We start from the raw sequence: 7,500 nt of genomic DNA on the forward strand, positions 1-7,500 counted from the left end.
CTGCAGCAAATTGACCCAGCGTACGGTCACGATAAGAAGAAGAGATACCGCCAGCACGGCGACGTTTTTTGGCCAGGTAGCCACGCCTCCCTTGTAGAACTAATTCTCGGGTAAGGGGACGACCATATCATGGTCACATTAGTAAATACTGTTATATGGAACTTTCACGTGTTAATGATAATTATTAATTCTTTTACTTTCAGATTTCTTAGAATGTCGCACATGAGCAGTGAATTCCTTTTGTTTTGTGATTCTATTTCTTCTTGCACTGGATTTTAACTTCCCTTCTTACTCCAGGCCTCTCATCACAATTCAAAACATCATGTGCGTTCTCTGAAATCCAACTTGGTATACCCATATCTACTCTTTATATGTAGTATACTTTTCATTTTTCAGAACTACTACAGCCAAGGTCACGTGATTTGAATTATCTTGACAATGTATTGCAATATCTTTCCATCTTCCCTGCATATGTTCAATAATTTTCTTTATCAAGTTTATTCCAGCAACATATTCTGATGTTACAATTGTTGCACTGGAATCCATGTCTCCCTTAGTACTCTTTAACAAAAATACAGAGATTGGTTACCATCTTATTACTTACTTGACCCACTCTGCACCGCAATCTACTTATTTCCTGTCGAATGTGTCTGTTAAACTACATGCCGCATCATCTGTCGACATGACGCAGAGAGGAACAAGCAAGTTAAGTTAATAATTACTTCAGTTATCTCTAAGTAATATTTTGATATATGTATATACATGCAACATCTATATGTCTCCACTCCCCACCCTACTATTTTGGCACTGATATTCATCAATGCAATTGTTATGTATACATCGGGCACTACTCTGTGTCTTCATTCCAGGTCTACAAGTTGAAGACGATTCCATCAGAACGGCTTGGCAAATCAGCCTTGTCAACCCTGATGTCCCGACACCGCCATCTTGAGGACCAGCGAACATTTGCAACCGCATGGGTTTCGTTGCACAATCAAGATGTTTGTCCACTCGGAGTGTTGAATCTTCATACTACATTGAAAGAGGGTTATAGTAAAATGCGTATACTATTTCTCTTATCCCTTGTTTTTGCACTTTTTGCTTATGCATACCTATTTTGATGCTATATATCTTTGCAAGTCGAGGATGACTTGGTCAGTAGGTGACCGAGCGTTGTGAGAGTTATATAGAATCCTATATACGATATTGAATACAAATAAATCAAATACATTAATCATATGACTGGTTGCACTCCTGCCAGGGAGGCAATCGCCGGGTCAGGTCAAGTCAACTTTTATTGATAGGTACTTCACACATGGTTGCCTTTCCAAGTACCTTAGACCCTCAAAATGAGCTTAATTACTCGATAGTCACACCTGATTTCTCTGCCTGTTTATACGTGTTGTGATAATGTTTATTACTGTGGTCATTGTGCTGTAGTGAATATTTCTATCGTGCACCATAACGGCAGACTATCTGCGTTATGGAATAAACCTGTAATGTTCAAACCCTGTGTCTGGCATCACTACCTTAATTGTGCTGGGCTCTTAGTTACGACAGACTAAGACAACCCTCACAGAGAGAGAGAGATAAAGATAGAAATCTGGATAGAGAATAAAAACTAAATGAATAAAATCGAACAAATATGGGATCAATGAAAAAACAATCTGTTATGTTCACTTCGGAAACATTTTGAACACAAACGATGAAATTGTTGCGACACTAGCAATTAACGGCATTTATATTGCGTGATGGTTCAAGTTTGATCCTGTAGCCACCCCTTGCAATACGACCGGGAGGTTTTCTCTCTTTCTCTTTTATATATTCATTGATCGTCTTATCTTTTTCTCTTGTTTTCCTTCTTCATGCCTTTATCCTTCTTTAGCGCTCTTTTCATTCCTTTTTTTCTGTTTAGAAAAAAGGTATAATTGCAACTGAATAGTTTCACAACGCAAGAGATATACTAGTCAAGAGTTGGCGAATGACCCGTGACCTGTCGTGGGAGTTGTCGCGATTTTGGATAATTTGAAGCAGCCCGACGCGGTGTTCTTGTCCTCCTCCGTCATATATATATATATATATACATATAAATATATATATATATATTTATATATATTAATATATATTTATATATATGTATGTATAGATATGCATATATAGATATATATGTATATATATATATATATATATATATATATATATATATATTATATATATATATATATATGTATATATATATATATATATATATATATATATATATATATATATATTATATTACACATATATAAATATATATATTATATATATTTATACACACACATGTAAATAAATATATATATATACACACACATATGTATATATATATATATAAAATATATATATATATATATATATATATATATATATATATATATATATATATATATTATATATATATTATATACAGTGCTGGGAAAATCAATAGACAATTTTTGGGATTCTTCACTTTTTTATCTTTAACACCTCATATCTTCACAAATATATTACTTACATTGCCTATTTTTTGTAATAATGCAAATAAATCTTTAATCTACATAAAATAATTGATTATATAATGATTATATTATTTTTAAATGATAAGAATCATGTTTTTGGATTGTTACTCGGCTACACACAAAATTATCTCGTCCCTCAGCCTTGTGTTCTTAAACCATTTCCACATATATCGAAGTTCCCAGAATTCCGGTTTCCGGTTACTAATCATTATTTATATTACATAATGTGTGCGCCAATGTCCAAAAATCAATTGACCCATAATTAGTCGGAGAAGTCATTGAGGATAACCTGTTGAAGCATCATGGGCAGAGGAAAAGACTTGAGTCAGGCTGATTTTTCAGCAGTCGAAATTTATCTACAAGAAACATCTCTCGACTGTTAAGAAACCGCTCATAAAGTTGGTGTATCATTATCTAGTGTGTACAGAGTGAAAAGGAAGATTGAAAATATCGAAAATTACGAGCCAAAACGTGTTGGAAAGTGTGGAAGGAAATCCTGTATCCCCCCAAGATAGGAGAGAATTCTCGTTGATATGGTAAGAAAAGACCGTTCAAAGTCGTCAAGACAACTAGCAGCTGACTTAGTGGACTATGATGTACAATGTACACCCTCAGCTGTTAGAAAAAAGCTTAATAAGCTGGGTTACCGTGCCTGTAGGCCAACTAGAGTGCCAAGACTAACCGAGGCCATGTGGAGGAAAGGCTGGCTTGGGCCAAGGTACACAGCCACTAGACATCTGATGCCTAGGAAAAGGTAAATATGCATTAAATTTGGCTGAACTCGTTGTTTTTCTACACAAATTAATTAAAATAACTATTTCTCTAAATAAAATAGCGAATATTTCATGTTTGATTCAAGATGCTGCATCTAAATTGAAAAAAAATGTCTTTGTTCCAATTCATGTTTGATGAAACCCACTTGAAGACTGGGGTTTACAAAACTGTAATTTAAGTTTGAGTGAAAAAAATCAATTAATTTGTTTTGTTTGCATCCAGGCATGTTTCTCTGATGAATCAATGATGGAAATACTAAGTGATGGGCGAAAATTCGTGAGGAGGACGTCAAAAGAGAAGGACCACCCTGGCTGTTAGAAGACTGCAGTCAAGTTCCCTTCCAAAGTCATGGTTTGGTCCATCATATCTACACAAGGTACAGGTCGTTTAGAGATCGTGGATGGCGCTCTGATTCAAGACGGATACCTTAAGATAATAAATAAACGCCTCGTACCCTAATTTCGGGAATGGTTTCCTGACAATAACGGAATATTCATGCATGACGGGGCCCCATGTCACACAGCCAGAAGAGTTTCTAGTCATCTAAAAGATCTTAACATGAAAGTGCTTGATTGGCCTGGAAATAGCCCAGATATGAATCCTATTGAAGGTTTATGGAAAGACTTAAAAGATGAAGTAAGCAAAATTGAATGTACCAACAGAGTACACACACACACATACAAATATATATCTGTATATATATATATATATATATATATATATATATATAGATATAGATAGATAGATAGATAGATAGATAGATAGATAGATAGATATACATATACATATTTACAGAAAAAAAAATTACAGCTGGTTAGATTGATAGATAGATAGATAGACAGATAAAAAGAAAAACGAATATATAGAAGGTAGTAGAAATCGATCCGATGACGGAGCGACTAATGGAGATAAATGTTCAACGTGTATGCGTGCGAATTGAATGGTCCGGTATTTGAATAGAGAGTAAATAAGTTTACACAATTGCCATCACAAATTGGCATTGTATGGTGTCTTGAACCGTCAACAAACACCATAGTCCAGCAGCGACGTCGTAGATTGTGAGCTCCAAACAACAGCAGCTCACTTCAGAGGATAATACCCTCTCTGAATGAAGACTATAAAGGTCATTTCACCGTGTTTCCGTGTTAGTTGAGGCGAAATTGTTTCCGTTGCAACGTGATTAATAACAGTATATTGTATAGTCGAAACTATTTGATAACATAGAGTTTCTAGACTTCAAGAGCTTGGAATGGGGGCGGAGAGGATGGGGTGGGGGTGGGGTGGGGGGAGGGGGAGACTCTCTAACCCTGTCATAACCTCCCCGTGTTATACGTTGTTTCGTCTTGCAACTGTGTTGATATCAGATTTGAATAGTTTTTGCCTTTGTTCGTGTACAGTATATAAGCAAATTAGTGTGTTGCATACAGTCAACATGATTTGATGCTGTAATGTAATTCACTTCAGCCCCATAAAATGAGATGGTTAAATGATGAAATGATTTTATTATTCATATTGTTCATATTACTTATTATGCTTCTGCTGGATATATGATGTGGTAGTAATAACTACTGAAACTTGCCACTAAGTTTCTGTTTACTTGTGTCGTAATGATACTAGTTTCTCAATGATTCGATATGTGACCTAATTATCATATCAATTTTAATAACTTTCCACTTCTAATCATCCATCAATCTTAATCACATATTCTTTTTAATTCATTTCTTATTTTTCTGGGTGTGGGGGGATGGGGGGTTGGGGGATGGGGGATGGGGGTGGGGGTGAACCACTTTCATGATCATTCTTTTAATTCTTATCTCACCTGTCATACTTTTAATAAATCACTTGACAGTCTTCATACCCTGGATTATATCTAAAGCGTTTTTTGAAGCCTTTTAATCACGCCAATAAAGGTCAATGACTGATCACCTTTTGGGGTCATTATTGATTTTCGTCTCTCGGGTTAAGAAAAGAAAAAGAATAATAACAAATGAATATAAATAATGATAACAAAAACAAAAGAAAGACAAAGAAAGATAAATATGTACATTTTGAAAGAAAAGAAGAGGAAAAGGGAGAACAGGAGGAGGAGGAGGAGGAGGAGGAGGAGGAGGAGGAGGAAGAAGAAGAAGAAGAAGAAGAAGAAGAAGAAGAAGAAGAAGAAGAAGAAGAAGAAGAAGAAGAAGAGAGAGAAAGAGAGAGAGAGAGAAAACGGAGGTGAGGAAGGAAAAATAGATAAAGATAAAGAAAAATGGGAATACAATAAGCGAATAATCTTTAGTCAAGAAGAATAAGAAAAAAATATGAAACGAGGAAGATGAAAGGGAAAAAGTAAACAAGGGAGACAAATAGGATAAAAAACGAAAAAGGAAAAATAAAAAGAAGTTGAGGGACAATTGAACAAGGAAGAATTAAACAAAGGAATGGCAGAAAAAAAGAAAGAAGAAAATATGAAAATAAAAAGGCGTAACAGTGCTAGTAGCATAAGACGAAAAATGATGAAAAATAAAGATGAAAAAAATGAAAATAAAGATGATAATGATAATGATAATAATGATGATATTAATAAGAATAAAGACAGACTGAAAAAAAATAATAACAGTGATGATAATGGTAATAATAATGACGATAATGATAATAGTAATGATAATAATAGTAATGATGATTATGATAATAATAATAATAATGATAATAATAACAATAATGATAATAATAATAGCAATAATGAAAATGATAATAGAGATGACATAAGAGATAGAGATATTATTGATATGGTAATGAGGATAACGAAAATATTTACTTTAATAATGATAATGATAAGGATGATAGTGATAACTATGATATGAAAATGGAAATAAACATAAAAATATAAATAGTGATAGTTATGATGAAAATGATAATAATAATGATGGTAAAAATGATAATAATAATGATGGTAAAAATGATAATAATAATGATGGTAAAAATGATAACAATATTGATAATGATAATAATAATAACAAGGATGATGATAGTAACCAAAGTCATAGTATTAATAAGAATAATGATAATGATAATAATTATAAAGATAACAATAAGAGTAAAGATGATAATGATAATGAAGATAATGATGATTAGAATAATAACAATGATGATAACAATAATAATCATAGTAATGATAAAAATAATGATGATGATAAGAATAATAATAGCAATGATAAAAATTATCTTAGTAATAATAAAAATAATAATCCTAATGATGCAATAATGATAATAACAATGGTGATAACTATTATGACAGAATGAGAATAACAATGATAATAATGATAACGATAATGATAATAATGATAATCATTGTTATGATAATGATGATAACAATTATAATGAACATTATATTAATGATGATGATAATAATGATAACGATAATTATATTCATTACAATAATAATGCTGATAAAAGTGATGATAATAAGATGGATGATGATAATAATGATAACAGTATTTATGATTACAATACCAATGTTGATGATATTGTAGATAATATAAATAATGATGGTTAAGATAGCAGTAATGATATTATCAATATTGATAATGATTATGATACTATCCAATGATATTCAGGTTAATAGTGATTGAAATAACAAAAACAATAATGATAATCATCATCAGCATTGTACTAATAATCATGATAATAGTAGTAAAAATAATGATAGTAATCATCAGAATAATAACAGCAATAATATTGATAGGTATAACGATGAAGATAAAGTCGACAATAATAGTAATGAAAATTATAATAACAATATTAGCAGCAATAACGAAGCTGATGATTTCGATGATAATACTGATAATAATAGCAAAACCGAAAATTACAGTAATAGTGAGAGTAATAGTGGTGACAAAAGTAATTTTAATGGTAATCATCAACATTTTTTATGATTTTACAACCATTCATGATTATCATGATAACAGAAGAATGATAATGATCATTATGATAAGGATGATAATAAAAATAATAGTGATACTAACAATTACAATCATAATGATGATAATTTTGATGATAACAACAACAATGATATTAATGAAAATTATAATAATGATGATAATAATAATAATGGTAACAATAAGGTGAATCAATAATGATAATGATAATAACAACAACAATGATAATAGCAGTAGTAATAAGGATGATTTTAATGATAATAATGGTAATG

Source organism: Penaeus japonicus, unplaced genomic scaffold (genome assembly GCF_977035675.1).
Source record: "Penaeus japonicus unplaced genomic scaffold, GWHDUDI00000001_assembly GWHDUDI00000006, whole genome shotgun sequence".
Lineage (NCBI taxonomy): Eukaryota > Metazoa > Arthropoda > Malacostraca > Decapoda > Penaeidae > Penaeus > Penaeus japonicus.